The sequence below is a fragment of the Danio rerio genome, chromosome 10, assembly GCF_052040795.2.
Source record: "Danio rerio strain M-AB ecotype USA chromosome 10, GRCz13ab, whole genome shotgun sequence".
NCBI classification, from domain to species: domain Eukaryota; kingdom Metazoa; phylum Chordata; class Actinopteri; order Cypriniformes; family Danionidae; genus Danio; species Danio rerio.
The window spans coordinates 35,866,289-35,883,912 of record NC_141030.1 but is presented as its reverse complement, the minus strand read 5'-3'; the positions used below and the strand labels follow the sequence as shown (position 1 = coordinate 35,883,912).

Below are 17,624 nucleotides of genomic sequence, written 5' to 3'. Positions count from 1 at the left end.
AAATGTATGGTATGGAAATCTTACATACCTACTAGATGAACCCGTCTCATACAGCTGCCATTGCAAGGCTCAGACACTTTGTAGAGAAGAATTTAACACAACTGCCTCTAGGCGTCGCCAATGGAAATAAAACAGACACGCACAAAAAATGTGCGTACGCCTGCCAAAAAGCTGCCGTGAACCTGCGCACATTCCCACGTTCAGTTCATTGTTAGTAAATCCAAACGTGAGCGATTCTGAGCGTGAAACCTTGCGTACGCAATGTTTTTGTGCGTACGCAGCGTTGATACATGAGGTCCCTGGAGCTGTAGTTTGAAACGTAGTTCCTGGTTGTATTCTATTCCTACTTATCCCCCCTATGCCCTATTAATTTAGAACCTTCTAACATTTAAACTTCCAATGATTAAAAATAAAAAAGCATTAAAGCAGTTTTAGCGATCTTCATGTTTACATTTGTGCTCTCTTCGCAGTGCACTTTGAAAATATTGATGTCATCTTGAACACAGCCTCAAGCGAAAGATATAGGTGGCCTATTATTTAAAAGCAGAATTTGTTACGTCTCCAAAGTTTGTGAAAACAAAAACCATACATTAATTATTTTAATTTATACTTATTAAGTATCTGTACTGATATGACATGGGCCTGTCGGTTAAAACTTTTTGCTGTGGTTTACAAGTGTCAAATTGTAAAAGTAAACTTTTCTAAAAAAAAACAAAATAAAATAAACAATAACCAACTTAATAATAATAATTATTATTATTATTATCATCATCATCATAATTAATATTAATATTATTAAATTATGATTTTTTATTTCCTAATATATAATAAATATTACATTTCATTTTATAATAAATCGCCTCAGTATTTATTTATTTATAAAGTTTTTATGATATTAGAATATGTGTTAAATTTTGTAAGTGATTTTAGAACAGGATATGTCATTCTCAATAACGTTTGTAAAGGAAACATATATGTGCCATTTGCCATTTCAGTTAATATAGAAAACGAGTGCATTCAATCTAATATTGGATTTTATTTAAATGAGTGTTTATGTAAAACAATATAATTTGCACATAGAAATGATGGGGTTCTTCTGTAAAAAAGTAGTTTTTCCACCCTGTTTAGAGTGTCATTTTGGGCGTTTTACGTTATAACTAACATGGTTCAAGCGATGGATCTGCGACCGAGAAACTATGCGTTTTGGGAAACACTCGTCACTATGGCATTCTTTTCCCAAACGATGCATCTACCATGGTAGTTCAGCCCTGAGTTACGTCGTTGTTCGGAAAACGCACCCCAGGATTATAAAAAATCCCAGAGTGTGAGCCGGCCTTTAAGTTTAACTGTGTTTCTGAAGGATGGGACATTACCAACACTAGTTAGTTAACAGACTTTATATTTTAAATACTTACATTTTCTGTAAAGATGGGGAATATTAAATATTGCAAATAGTGTAATGTTTATTTGCATAGACGTGCACATTTGCACCACTTTTTTTTATGAGCACACTGGAATTTGTTCAGTAAAAGTGTTTTCATCATAGTTTATGTGCATCTTTTCTTATCAAATAAAAAGCTTATCCTACTCAGTTATGCGCATATGTTGTTTTTGCGCATGTTCAAAATTTATGCACATCTTGGCGATTCCATCAACCTTTTTTTTAGTCGCTTCTCTAAAATGTGCATAAAAATAGGTGGATGGAAACATAGCTAGTTATAAGTTACTATATGGTTTTAAAAGTTTATATATCCACAATGTAAAAAATATGGGTTCCAGACTATTTCTTTATGTTGTCACAACACAGTTAGAGTTAACTTAATTGTTTTTACAAATTTAAGTGGATTAAACATGAAACAATTAAGCTGTCCCAAAAAATCTCAAGAATTGTGGTGCATCAGCTCATTTTTTAAATAAACTGTTTAAACAAGCATCAAAAATATATATATCTTTTGAATACACGAACACCAATCACAAACAGTTTTGCTTGAATAAATTCAGCTCAGCTACAAAATACTATGAAGCATTAAGCTACTAGCCTAAACAGGGAAACACTGACCGAAGTAGACCAAAGTATACAGTACTGTAATTCAGCTTCTACAGTATAAAAACAGGAGTTGCACACATTGGGAAAAGTCAACATGAGTCTGTGTAATTGCTGTGAATCAGAAAGGCTGAGGTGAGAGTGAAAGGTTTCCACTTGAAATAATGGAGTTACAATCAGCGTGAGGGGGGGTATTAGAGGTAGTGACTGGTGAAAGGGAGGCGACCCTGGGAGCGTTTTAAATGGGCACTGTTTGACTGGGGCCTCTGCCAACCCCAGCTAGGGTTCCATATGTGTGCCTTTATTAGAACGGGATTGAACTTAATCACGTTTGGCTTATGTTGCGCCCTGTGATTGCTGAGAGTAATTTTCAGGGCCAGCTGCTCTTACGGACTCCACACACTTCCCTTCGTCCCTTTTAGAGGGGACATATTATGCCTCTATTCATAGCACATTTAATAAATTAAGATAAACCTCTGGTGTCCCCAGAATGTGTTTGTAAAGTTTCAGTTTAAAATACCACACAGATAACTTTTTATAGCTTGTCGAATTTAGCCCTATTTGGGTAAATACAAAAACATGCCATTTTTGAGTATGTCCCTTTAAATGCAGCTGAGCTTTCAACACAATCTCACGGCAATTCGGCGGGTTTAGGGGTGGGGGTTGATGCCACGCCCCCTTTTTAAATCGTACATTTTCATATGAATGAACTCGTACGAATTAGCCACTAAACTTACAAGACGTAAAATAGTTATGTTTCCTCATGAGATCAGGCTTTACATTAATGTGTTTTAATGCTGGAATAAGTGTTCTCACCATTGTTGCATTTATTTGGTAATATCATTTTTATTCAATATTATTTTAATTGATTTTTCTTATATGGTTATATTTTATCATGTAATTTATTCCAGTGATCCAATGCAAATTTTCTGGCAAATGGTCTTTCAGAAATCATTCCATTATATTTGTGCAAACAATTAATTATTTAAGAAAACATGTTGGAACATTAAAATCCTTTGCATAGTTAACTAAAGAGCAAAAACAACAGCAAAAATTAGGAGTTCAGATGCAAACCCCTCTAAATCCATCAGACCTCTTTTTTTTTTGTAAATGAGCAATTTCTATCAGGCTCCTATAATTAGGTTCAGAAGTTTTATTTTATAGGTAATGAAAAAGTTATTAGCTGGTAAATAAAATTACTTTTTTTCAGAAATGTCACTTTAGACAATTCTTTGTTTTTAACAAGGTAGATTTTCTTTTGCATCAAAACCAGCTAAATCCACTTCTGCTTTTTTTTTTTTTTGCAAAAACCTCTAAATCCAACTATTGGGACAATACATTATAGTTAGTTGAAAATCACAAAATATTTAATTACAAATTATTTTACTAAACATAAAACACCAAATATAAAAAATTCAAAATATAAAAAATCTGTCAAGTAAGTGGTGGTTCATTCCGCTGTGATAAACCAGGGAAAGAGTAGAAGGAAAATAAAAGAATGAAGTCTGTAAAGTAAGTGCATTAATCAATAACATTAAAACTGACATCAATTAAATCTTAACAATCTGTTGTCATTCCTGATATTTGGGATTTAGATTTAATGTAGGTAGAACAATGTAAACATTGTAAACTTGGTAGATTCAAGTATTATAGTTTATGTAAAAACATTGTGAAACATCAATATTTGTGCATTGTCCAATATTATAAAAAGCTTAATATGAAAAGCTTATCAGGCGTATAGGTAATATGAAGTAATATAAATAATGTATAGTTTTATACATTACATTTATATTTAAAAAAAATAGCTTACATTAGCAAATAAAACACAAGGTCTACTGTGCAAAAAGGGGATGTCTCTCAGACACTTTCAGCAGCTGTCATTCATTCATTCTCACTATACTCAAGGTCTTGGTCTTGGTTTTTCGTCTCGTTTTCAATTTTCGAACAGTATTTTAACTTCGTCTTTCGTGAAATGGAGTTGCCGTTTAATGTATAGTAAATCGGACACATTTAAAGTAGCACCACTGTGCAAAAAAACATTAGGAATGCAATTTACACTTCCGACTGTACAGTGTGTTTTCTTTTTCTTATAATGCACATAGTTTTGAGGTAAGGGACATTTTCTTTTGCCATTCACTTACAGTCAGACAGTCTCATTCAATTGCTCAAACCCCATTTTTTAAAATCTAAATATCTAAATTGAAAGTGGAATAAAACAGTCTCCTTATAAAAGACATATGATTCACTTCACGTCTTCTAATCTCAGGACATGTCGGCTTTTGTTGGCGAAGGCAAGTAGTAGCATTTAGAGACTTTTGTGCTGACGCTGCGATTTAGATGATTTGAAGCAAAACTATTTGTTGAACATGTACTACATGCCTAACGCATTCGCTCAGTGTCCTTATCTCATTTTTGGCAGAACTGGCATTTAGCGGCTTTTGTATCTGAACTCTTCAAATGTTGCCATGAGAAAAAGTTTAGAATAAAAGTATTTCTAAAATCAATCAACAATCCGCCTTCTCCTTTCAGCAGACTTATTTGAGCATCCAGAACTTTAATAAATTCTCTAGCTCAATCTGTGATCTAATAATCTCCATCCTGTTCCTTCAGACTTCCTTTCAAATCCGTGTCCACTTTTGATTCCCGAATGAGGAAGGACGGGAATGCTTGCATCAAGCTTCTCCATAGCAACATGCCTGAAGCCTGTCCCGAAACGCCTGGGGGTCACAATGATGACAAAACAGTATTTAACTGAGCACGCTGCTCCGGCTGCTGACAAAAGAGCCGGAGGGTGGAGAGAGAGCAGCTTCACAAAAGTCCATTTACAGTACGGGTCAGTACATCTCAATACCTTTACAATTCCAGTCAAATTCTTTGTGTCCCCCCCCGCTGACAATAAGTATCTAGCCTACGCCACACACAATAGGACGGCCGGCAGTTTATGGTCTCCGCTGACATTAACCCAATAGATTTGGGCTCCTCTCCATTAAACTGCTCTTTCTTTTCTCTGTCACGCCATTAAAGTTCTCCCGTGTCACGCGGGTCATTTTGAGTTTGAAGCAATCTGAGAGCGAGAGATGCCTTTAACAATAATTAGTTCCTCTGTACGGCGGAACAATCAGCCCTTTTCTGTGGATTCTGCTGTTAAAGAGACATTAGCTCCCGTAACAAAGGGGGTCTCGGCCTTTGGAGCCATTCGCCTCACATTAGCTCATAGTCCCGCTTCCGTTTTCAGCCTGGCTTTGAGTCAGGACACGGCGATGGGAGAAATCTCCCTGTGAGTTTGAGCTGCTCGCATTATGCTCCCGTCCCAGTCTAATCCTGCTTTTACAGGGGTCAAAATGAGGTCAATCCTCTGAGCATCCACACAGGACATGATGCTGGCACTTCTAAAGATGGGAAATCTCGCACATAATCGGGGTCTTAGTTCGAAAGAATCTCGGGAAAAAGAAACAGAGGTGTGCTGAAAGACATTTTAAATCTTTTGGTTAAGAGCAAATTCGATTACAAATTGTTCATAAAGCCAAAGTAGTTTTATATTTCAGCTTGCGCACACTGGGGCAATTTTAGGCAGAGGAAACACACTGCATGAAATTATGAGTTCAAATATATAAATGTGGTTTGGCTGTCCTGTTTTCAAGGTGAGCGGGTCAAAACTGGAGAAATAACACTCCGAAACTTCTGAATTGAATTACGCTTAATCTGCCGCAATGAAGCAGCGCTATTCAAGCCGGATCGAAAATATTTATTTTCCTATGATATTTTTAGAATGAGGTAGGTTTTCAGCACCTCTGCATTTGGCCATAGGGTGCACATTCTCTTGTTTTTAAAGAAACTAAATATGATATAAATTAGATAAAGTTGTGTTTTTAGCCAAGCACACATCCTCCGAAATTGTTTTTGGTTTAAAATGCACAACATATAACCATAACCAAATATTATTATTAGATTGTTTTAAATTATCAGCACAGGTTTGAATTAGCTGAAAACAGCTTTAATATCAAGACATATATTTTTTTTATTTAAAAATAGTGTACTGTTTGTGTTGTGTGCGTTTAATGTAGGTTACAAAATTTAACATTTTTGTATTTTTTTTTACACAGTGCTGTAATCTCCAGTTCTTCTTGCACCACTTAAAGGTAGAGTCGAACTAGCATTTCTGGCATGGGAGATGAGCACAATATCCTCACTTTTATCTGAGCCACGGACCAATGTTAATTTAATTTGCCTTCAACTTAGTCCCTTTATTCATCAGGGGTCGCCACAGTGGAATGAACCACCAACTTATCCAGCATATGTTTTACAAAGCGGATGCCCTTCCGACTGCAACCCAGAACTGGGAAACTGGGAAATTTAGTTAATCCAGTTCACCTATATCACATGTCTTTGGACTGTGGGGGAAATCTGAGCACCCGGAGGAAACCCACGCGAACACGGAATGAACATGCAAACTCCACTCAGAAATGCCGACTGACCAAGCCAGGACTTAAACTATCGACCTTCAGGTGCCTACAGGTGATTGTGTAAACCACTGAGCCACCATGCTGCCCGTTACCAATGTAGCCCCTCTGATTGTCCTCACACCATTCCAAGTTGGTTTTGAACTGGTTTCTTTGATGTGGAAAGCTGGCACTCTAAGGACACTAAAGACTCTCCAGCATTAATGACTTGTGTCCCTCTTGATGCCAAGGGAGTGAAATGTATTAATAATTAATATAATTAATAGCTTACCACTGTCACACTCCCCTTTTAACAGATTTGCCAAACTAAGGGTTAGAAAGAATCAAAGGGCCTTGATCAGGGTCTGACCTTAACCTTACTCCCATCCGGACCATGCCACTAATTTAGGGGTGGCCAACCCTGTTCCTGGAGAGCCACCTTTCTGCAGATTTCTGTTGCAACCCATATCAAACACACCTGGCTGTAATTATCACGTGGTGTTCAGGTCATAATTAATTGGTTCAGGTGTGTTTGATATGGGTAGCAACTGAAATCTGCAGGAAGGTGGCTCTCCAGAAACAGGGTTGGCCACCCCTGCACTAATTTAACCACTCTGATTCTATTCAAACTGCTCTAACTGAGGATCAAATTCATCATTATGGTTGTGTAGGAGAACCGCAAAACACAACCCAGGCTCATTCTGATCATGTACCCCTTTATACATTTCTGAAGAGAGCAAAATACATCCCATACGATTTCACCAGAGGCCGATGTGTACGCTTTTTCAGATCTCAAATTTCTCTTGCGATTGCTATTCCTTCAGCTGTTCTCACATAAATGCACCAGAGGCCGCTGTCGACTGACTAATTTACTGATCGACCAACCCACCAATCACCCCACCCCCCCTTTCCTGAACCCATCCAATAGTAGAGTAAAAAGCAGCGACTGACACACCCTTTCCTAATCCAAACCCCAGTATTTTAAAAAGTAATCCAGAAAAAGAAAAGGCCCCTGATTTTTACCACATTCTCACCATTATTTACTTGTTTTTTTTATTTTTTAGCTTTTGTTTTTGTCTTACCCACTTTCTGGAACTGTTCTTCACAGGACCTGAACCCTGTTGTTGCAGTCAACTCCACTATGTGTCTCAAGTCCGCCAACATACGTGTCAAGCGACCGGACAAACTGATAGCAGCGGGAAAGCCGTTAATTTGGAGGTAAGCATTCAGCTGGTAAGCAGGAAAAGGAACGGCATCATAACGCCATATTGCGTTTATTTTAAAGACAAAATGCAGCCATACGTAGCTCTGGCTACATAATTCACGATCTCCAGAAACATAGGGCTACGTTTTCAGAATTAGCCTATGTTGGCAAAACAGCCGTCATCTTTCATTAGATTGCCTATTTAGGCCAGAGAAGTGAGAACTCAGAGAACTTTATTAGCTGCCATAATGATATTATGCAGTGCTGTTACCTTGTTACCAAGCTGGGGACTATTTTCAGGTGCTGTGTAATATCATTGTGCCTACTCCAGCCATTATACAGCAGCAAAGTCCTTGGTTATTTTGTTGAAATGAGCGTATAGTTCTAAGCCATATCAACTTAAAAAATAGCAACTTTTCTTCAATCTTAGTACACTATGTAAATACAGAAGAGTAAAGCTTTAAATAGGAAAATCATCAAAACTCTATTGAATTTTTGGAGCGAGTTGCTAATGATCTAATCTGATTCAATAATCTATGCTAAGCTAAAAGCGCTTCTGCCAAACCCAGAGCTTGGCTGAATGGATAAAAAAAAAGGTAAAACTCAACTGTTAAACTCTAAGGGACTTGTAAAAATGGAAATATTTCCAAAAAAAAAAGTGAAGTGTTCCTTTAAGAAGATCCCAAGGGCTCTGATCAGAGAGGCTGCCAGACTCAATATACCCCCTGCCCTTAAACCTTCCATCTGGGTCACAGCAACAATGTAACCCCTCCAGTCTTGCACCACTCCAAGCCTACATTTCTGGCACGGGAGGTGGGCACGTTAACGAGGACACTAAACTGCAGCTCTTAATGTCAGTCACTAGTGTGCTTCTCGAGGCCAGGAGAGTGAGGTTTACCGCATAACTCTTTACTAGCTGGCCTCTGTTACGGTACACTCAAACCTCACTCCCACCCGGGTCATGGCACCAATCTAGCCCCTGCAGGTTTACTAATAAATGCTCCAAGAGGGATTTAGACTGGCAACTCTAACATTGGAGGGGTTGCTCTAAAATGCTGGGTTGTTTGGTCATAAGAAAAAGCATAATTATTTTACGGATTGGCAGAAAATTGCCTAACTCATATCATTATATGATTTAATTTGCATATGCACCCCAATGCATATTTCCAATAAGAGATGAGTAAATTGTACTGAAATGTAAGATTAAGATCATACAAATGAATATGAATTAGCCACTAAATGAAAAAAAAGTTACAAATTGGCATGAGATTGCGTTGTTTTAGACCCAACTTTTGGTCACATATGAACAAATCCAACTGTTTGGTTAAAAAGTCTAATTTACTTAAATCCAATGTAACCCATTACTTTTTCTCCTGCTGGAGATCATCAGTCTGTTTATCCATCAGCCAAAGAAGGATTCTATCCGTTGTTCTGTTCAAAAAAAAAAATGGTCCTGATATGGTTGGATCTTACTTGAAAACTCTTATCTACGGGACATTATTAGTTTGGAATATACCACAGCCAGATTAAATGGTGCCAGTTTTACTGTACAGTTTTCATGTTTCAATCCTGATTTTGTCTATTATTGAACTTAGGGTTAAGTGATGTCGAACTATTTGGTATTGTACAATGTCTAATGTGAAACATCGTAATAGACGATGGCATCATTGTCGTAGTCGACAGTAAATTAATTATTTATTAATTATTTATTTTATTTATAACAAATTAATTATTTGTAGCCTACCGTTTCAACTGCCTGACCCGCATGGTCTTTGTTTTACCCGTACCCAAATCATAAACAAAAAAAGATAAGTTACACACAAATTACCACCTGTCAATCCCTTTTTCCACATGATTCATTCCACGTGGCATGAATAGGCGGAGTGATCTGTGTCGTTATAATGGTGTTGACAAACTTGGTTGGTAAAAAAAAGGTGCACAACCAACAGTATCTGAGGTTTTCAGTAAAATTACTGAGTACAACGGTGAAAGTAAAAGATTGAAGCAGTGTACTGAAGCTGTGACACGTTACCTGATAGATTCAAAAGACAAAAGAGTCATTAGATAGAGGCAAGATTAATTAAATATCACCTTTAACAGCTATAGTGAGACGCCATCCAGCGGTACATCCTTGATAAACTGTCCAACGTGTACTGCTTTTTGTTTTTTTTTTTGTTTTTTTGCTCAAATCGCCCGCTGACTGCCTGGAGCTCAGATGTGCACATATGCACAGAGTGTGTGTGTGTGTGTGTGTGTGTGTGTGTGTGTGTGTGTGTGTGTGTGTGTGTGTGTTTGTGTGTGTGTGTGTGTGTGTGTGTGTGTGTGTGTGTGTGTGTGTGTGTGTGTGTGTGTGTGTGTGTGTGTGTGCACGCGCGGTCACGTGATGTGTTTTTTTAGTGGTATAGTGTGAAAGGAGGACTTTTGAGATGGATGTGAATTGTTTTTGTTCTAAAATGCCATTTTAAAAATAAGATGTATTAGTGTAAATGGGGCCTAAGTGTGTATTTTTTGCAAGCGGGTTGCTGCTGCTATGGGGGCGGAGCAAAGGAATGTGATGCCGGCTTAGCATCGTGATGTCTATCAGCCATCTGTGATGGACGATGGCATTGTCTATCGACCCATCCCTAATTGCACCTAATTACTGTTTTTATTATATTTGATCTTCTGTTGGGTGGATCTCGGGCTTTGTTGTATATAGTTCAAAATCTAATTTGTTCATTTAAAAAAAAAAAGAATAAAAAAGTGTAATTTACATATCAATGACAAATAATCCAACAATGGTTTGTCCATATTTGACTCAAGGTTGGGTTAAAACAATGCAGCATTTCTTTGAGTCTAGCGTTGATCCCTAAAGTGATTCCATCATGGATGGCAGGAACACTTCACTTACAGAGCTCATTTCTAGCCGGCCTCTGTTACACAGGCTATCAGTATCTGCCAAAATGTCTATTTCAGTTGTGTTCCCGTTATAGTTACTTGTGTCCGTCTATGATTAGTGGCCTACACTTCAACCTCATGACAGGAAGACCTTTGCTCTCTTTTAAAGGTGTGTGTGACAGGTATTGCTACTGGCTAAGAGAGTAAGTGTTTGTGTAAGACAGATTGTGGGACTTCCACATTCCCAGCACATCCATGTTAGCCGTCCTAGTTTAACGGGGTACCCAGTCATGTGTCTTCTCACTCATCAGTTGAAAGTCCCTGGTGTTGATGATAGCTCAGGACTCTTTGACAGAGAGAGGACAGGGGCGACCAAAATCCCAAACCCCCCCTTCAGCTGCCAGGACAGGGCACACAACTGACAGAGGCGTCCTTGAGTCTGTCGACAGAACTAGCTGTGGGTGCTGAGGTTCCCCTCCCACCTGCATAAGATGGCTATTTCCTCTCTTTTTCCCCTACCTGCCCCCACAAACAGGACAGAACTTAGACATGTACAGAGACCAGCCAGAGCCCGCTTTACACCTTTTAACAGTCCCACATTAATGCTGGGAACAAAGAATTCCCCTGCAATGATTTAAAAGCACTACATTATAATATCGGAATATAATGGCGTACTAAGGTTCAAAACCTTGCTGCATATTTATCAGCTCCAATCATTTTTCCTACGACCAGTGCTTAATTTTAGCCAGATCTTGCCAAATCCTTTTCCGGGAAATGTCAGATATTTGTGTTTTACGTTCTGTTTTTTTTTTTTTTTTTTACTTTATTCAGCATTAACTTTTGTGGTGAATGCCTGCATGTGTGTGTGAGAGAGAATGTCTGAGTGAAAAAGAGCAGTTCAAAGTTGTGTGGATTTTGTGAGTGTGTGTACACACGTAAAGGTTGTCACTTTCGACCGATCATTATTACATCCAATCATATTCGACCAATTACCATTTATGACCAATCAAATTTGACAAATCCCCGCACTGATTTCTTGACTACCGCAAATAAGCGAAACTTTCTTAAGCCTGATTTATACTTCTGCGTCAAGTTACCGGCGTAACCCACGGTGCAGGCAACGCGCATGGCTGTGCATTTATACTTCTGCGCGCTGTCTCTGTTGGTCTGCATTAACACTTTCGAAATGCTAGTTGGCAGTGAGGTGTAAATGTTCCTCTGTGTCGAGTTTCTTCGCTGCTTTTTTGCTTTTCCTGAACACTTCCGGGATGTACAAGTGGCGCAAACTCGCTCATTTTGAGGCAGGAACAGGCGTACGTGCAACAACTTTAACTATGAGGTAAACACAAAACAAAACTTTCCATCCGGAGCTCCTTCACGGGACTCCACACTTATAAACAATCGCTACATTGGGTTCGTGCCATTCGCGCGGCTCTCGGTCCCGCCCAGACTAAAGCCGACCAATCACAGAGCTTACGCTACGCGTTGTTGCGACATGTAGTTACATTTTTTGAGAGGTTCACGTCAGTGACGGCGACGGCCACGGCTGTAGCATACGGCGGTGTTTGACGCAGAAGTATAAATCAGCCTTTACTTGTCAACTTTTTTACGTTTACAATCACTCTTATTAGTTAGCAGCGAAAAAAAATACTTTCATAGTGGCCTCCCTTAATAATACTTGTATTTTCAAAATTCCAAAGAGGCAGTCAAGCAGTTATTATTATTTTTTTAAACCACAAGTAAATCTAATAATGAGCCTGATTAAAAGAGATCTCAAGAAGATCCTGGATCAGGATAGCAGGAGACAGAAGCTAAGCAATTCAAGTTAGAAGTAGTAGGCCATCCGGGTACTTCTCGCATACTGATTTTCAAATTCTAAAAATTCAGACATACTACTCGGCTCAAATACAGAGTTTAGCATACTATATAGTAAGGAAGTATATTTCGGGATGCAGTCATTGTCTATTAACCATGGGTGGTTGAAATGTGATTGGCTGCCTGGATATTAGCATTAACAGCATTAGCTGGTGAGTGTCAGACTGTCAGTAAAAAGTCATGCTGTGTATGAGATTGTTTTATAGACGAATTACTAGTTTGTAAACATTCAACAGATCTTCAACTGAACAAAAACAGGAGCGCTAGCATTTACAGCAAGGGAATGACATTCGATGCGGTACAAAGTTTGTTGTTGTCTAAGAAATAAGTTATATTGATTACATATTATATATATTAATACATTATACTTTCAGTATATTATAACAGCTTGTCACCCAGTCATAAGCACAGTTATTCGGCAAAATTAACACTAAAGTGGGCAGCATTCGTCTGACAGGTCCATTTGCAATAGCACTCTCCCTAAGGATATTGGATAAGACGAAATGGTCAAGCATCCAGCACAAAATATACAATCTCATTGAAGCTCCAACTGATTTTACAAGAGAAGTTAATGGACTTAAAGTTTTTCAGTGTCTGCAATATTGTTCTGTGTGATCATGAGCATAATGCTCCATGAATACCAGACTCAAAACTTTGTAGTGCTAAAAACCGAGGTTCTGCCTAGCCAAAGACAAAGAAAGAAAACAGAACTGTACAAGGCCTGGGTAATCATCAACGAGCAAAAAAACTACATTCTGACAGTGAACTGCATCTGTACTGCAGGGTATGGGAACTTGCACTTTTACATTTAATTCTAAGCATTCAGTGTCTGCAGTTTAATAAACCATTTTTAACTCTTTTTGCTGAAATCATTGCTGCAATCAAAAATGAGTAACGTGTATGATTCAGCATAGCGTGAACTTACCTGATATAACATGAGAACTGTAGAGTCCAGCATTTTAATCAGGTCCTCACTCAATTCAGCTCCCTTTTAGCCAAAGACTTCTGCTGTTGGCATTAAAAGCAGTGGGGTGTACGATAAAACTTAAGACTATTCTATTTTTGGACTTCGAATTTGCACAACATGACATGTTTGCTATTGCAACCGGTATTTTTTTTTTCTACCGGGCACCCGTGTGACGTCATGTTTTACATAGGTTGGTAATTCCTCTGTGGGTCAGGTTTCAAGTTAGTTTCAAGGCCTGTAGTGTAAACCCTAATCTGCATCAGTGTCTGGTTTAACACTGATAGGGAGGACAGGAAGTAATGCTCTTGCTGCTACTATCTGTAAATTGTATTTGGGTTGTAATGGCCTTTAAAAGTGATGTACGAGCATGTTGCTTCCTTCTCAGCGGTCCCTTTTTACAAATGATTTTCTGTCACAGGATTTTCCTCTTCATGTAAGAAAACAGCAGCGTTGTTCTTGGCCTGAGAGCAGTCTCCACATGAAAAACCCTTATGAGTCCATGACAACAGCTTGGCGAGCTAACAAGGCGAAACTGTTCTGTATACGAACTGCGCACTTTCATCATTAAAATCCTCTCAAAATACGTGCTAATCACCCCCGCACTGATTTCTTGACTACCGCAAATAAACTTAACGCTGCAAACCTCTGAAGTTTAACCGGCCTCTCTGTCTGGCTTTTCTGTCCGAGTTTGTGCTCTTACAGTCACGGTCAACATCGAGAACATGTGCTTGCCTGATGACCTCAAAGTGTTAAAACAGAGCTGAAGCCAAAAGTCTTGTCTTAACGCTAACCCCTTGAAAATCCCTTTCCGCCCTGGCCGTACCATGAGACGCAATTATGGGAGAAATTTGAAAGCGAGCCTGAATTGTTTTCATGAAATGTTTCACTCCATCTACCTCATCCTTTCTGTTGCAGTAAAACCCTGAATAAAACAACAGTCATACTCACGGGCCCTTGAGTAATGGATAATTAAACGCTGGAATAAGTTGAGCACGTTGTGCCAAGCGCTGAGGTTTCGCTAGTGCTATTTATTAGCCTGTGATGTCCAAACAAACACTTTCTCAGGGTTTTTGAGTTTGAGAGACCAGTTCTTGTGCACTTAGTCGGAACAAAAACAAGTGTGAGATGATTTATAGGAGCGTCACCAGTAATTGTGCTAAATTGTTATTTGCTCAAGACGAGGAACTTAAATTAAAGACAACTATGTTAAAACTGTAGATAGAAACAATTAGCCAGTGCGGTTTTGTTTTTGCAGTTCTTTACAATAAACCAATATAATCCAAGTTCATTTAAAGTACATTTATGCAACCATATGTGAGGTATGCTTTAAGTATGTGCTAGAAGTATACATGCAAGTGTGCTTTTTCTTATACCCTTTAGTGTATGAGCAGTATTTGTAGGATACTAGTAAGTGTAATTTGTTGTGTGCAGAGATGGGAAGTAACAAAGTACAAATACTTCATTACTGTATTTAAGTAGATTTTTTTTTCTGGTATCTTTACTTTACTCCACTACTTACTTTTCTGATAACTTTTTACTCACATTTTTACACAAATATCTGTACTTTCTACTCCTTCCATTTTTAAATCAGGCTCGTTACTTTCATTTTAATGCATTTTTTGCAGTGCGCAGCTTTTCGGCATGTTTATGCTGAGTGATAAGAAGCGTTTCGGATCACTGGTAAACAAGAGAAACATTTCTGTTTAAATCTGGCTCTCAAATGGGGTTAAATTATTTTGTCCTCTTCTAAACTTTTAGTCTAATACCAAAAAAAAAAAAACTTTAACAATCATGTACTTTTTATTTGTCAGTATTTGTACAGTTAGTACTAAAGCAACAATATACATTCTGAACACGTTATGAATTGAGATTTCTTTTCTTTGTTTCCAACAACTTCATATTTCCTAGTACAGAATTGATACGGTTTTATAGTTTTAACATGTTATATAGGCTACAATGTTATCTTCATTTAAATTTGTTAGATAGATTAGAACAATACAAGGTGATTAATGAATAAAAATATGATGCAAAACGATCGATTTATCACATGAAAAAAGATTATGTATATATATATATTAACCGCAATAATGACTTTATCCGATAAAACAAAGTGAAATCATATGGGCTGCAAGAGTTGTTGTTTAAAGAAAATGAAGCTGCTTTAGTATAATGCAAAAAACAAAAACAAATGTATTCAAATCATTATCAAACAAAAAAGAATTAAAAAATGAAAAAAATAAAAATATGTTTTTATGACAAAATAAAGTGTTCATTTTTAATACATTTATTTGTTATAAAAATATGGCCTACAGAATTATGTTCTAGAGTATATGAATGAGTATGGCAGCTTTTCTTAACAGCCGTAAAGTTAAGTTTTGTGTCCAGCTGATGATTGACAGGGCAACTTTTTGAGCAGTGTTGTTGAACAATACTGAATAATGATGTTTGCTTGGCTATTTAAAAAATAAGTAAATACATTTTTTAAAATGTACGTTATTTTGTATAGATGTAGATGAGCAGTGTAGTTATCACCGTAAAACCAAAACAGGTATAGTAATGAATACTTTTTACTTAAGTACATTTTTGAGCCCGTACTTTACTTTTACTTGAGTACAAAAGTGTAGCGAGTAGTGAGTACTTCAACTTTTACCAGAGTTGTTTTAAACATGAGTATCTGTACTTCTGCTTGAGTAAAGCAAATGTGTACTTTTGTCATCTCTGGTTGTGTGTTCTTATACTTGCAAGTTTACTGTTGTCATGTACGGGTTGCAAGTAGTTTACTTGTTGGGGATTAGTTAATTTTGAAAGTAATGCATTACAATATTGAGTTATGTAACTAGTTACCGTAGTGTTAGGTTTTTTTTTTTTTGTGTTACTTTTTCTTACCTGACTGAAGCTTGATCTCTTTCAAGACTTGCAGGAGTTTATTTTTGTACTCTATATATATATATATATATATATATATATATATATATATATATATATATATATATATATATATATATACCGTTTGTTTACAAGATTGTTAAAGGATGTTGTTTAGATGTGTTGTTAAAAAGCCAAGAAGAACAAAATTTAGACCAATATCTAAGCTTGAACTACTGCTTTTAGAATATTTATTAGAAGTAAAAAGCCTGACTGATCCCGTTACAATACTGTTTAGTATACTTTCAGTCTAGCTCAAAATCTTTGCTTTGGTACGCTTTTATGGTGGTTTCCACTGTCAAAAGGTGCCAAAAAGCGAACCGTACCATACCATTTTTCGAAAAGGTACCTAACACGACAAAAGGTTATCAAAAGTTGAAGCTACACTCGCAGCTGAACTATTTTGGTTTACAGAGATATGTCACTTGCTCGTGTACAAGCCAGGAGAATAAAAACAAAGAATTTGGCGTTCTTAAAAACACAGCCGAGACATTACACCATAATAATATATACATATAAGAACAAACCATGGACGACCCAATCTCAAACAAACCTTGTCGTCGTCTTTATGAACAGCCACAAAATCTGCTAGGTCCTGTTTTTGTTTTACGAAGCCGTCTAAAAGCGCGAGCGGTTTCACCTTCTCCAGAGAGCTCGCATGCACTCACCACAAGATTATATTTGAAATATTGAACTTGAGCTGATGACAATATCGTGCACGTGATTATTGAAGTGCTTCTGACATCCGATTCTTTCAGAAATAGATAAACACAAGAATAAAGTGCGAAAAAAACAGAGCCAGTGATTCTTTCAGCAATCTAAAATATAAACAAGCTGCCATGTTTAACTATTATCATCACCTTTTGGACTGTTATGAACTCAGAATGACGGACTTACTTTTTAACAGAAGTGACATGTGCTGGTAAAAATTAAAGACACAATAGAGAGGTTTGCACTGACTGTAGGCTATATTTAATGTTGTTTTTCAGCACAAATGAGGACTAAATGTATGTTGTGTGTAGTTTTTCTGTAATTGGGAACATATCAGAGACCGTAAGGGTCTGAATGTTCATATATGTTGCATTCATTTATTTACTTTAAATAACTGCAGACGTTACAGTAGGCTATTTCGCAGTCATTGATCTGCAGTTATAATCAAATCATGTTTATAGAAAGGTTGGTAATAAACATTTATACACAAGTATTTATGTGTATAAAGCATCTGTTTTTTGAGAAGTGTTTAAGTGAACGACTCGTACAGCTTTACTTTAAAATTTCCTCGAGCAAGAATGA

General features: G+C 37.3%; 1 protein-coding gene across 1 annotated transcript in view; it reads right to left on the bottom strand.

The window, feature by feature from the left end:
- Positions 1-17,624, bottom strand: part of lhfpl6 (LHFPL tetraspan subfamily member 6) — a 244,718-nt gene that overhangs the window by 54,771 nt on the left and 172,323 nt on the right. The gene's annotated exons all lie outside the window — the stretch shown is intronic.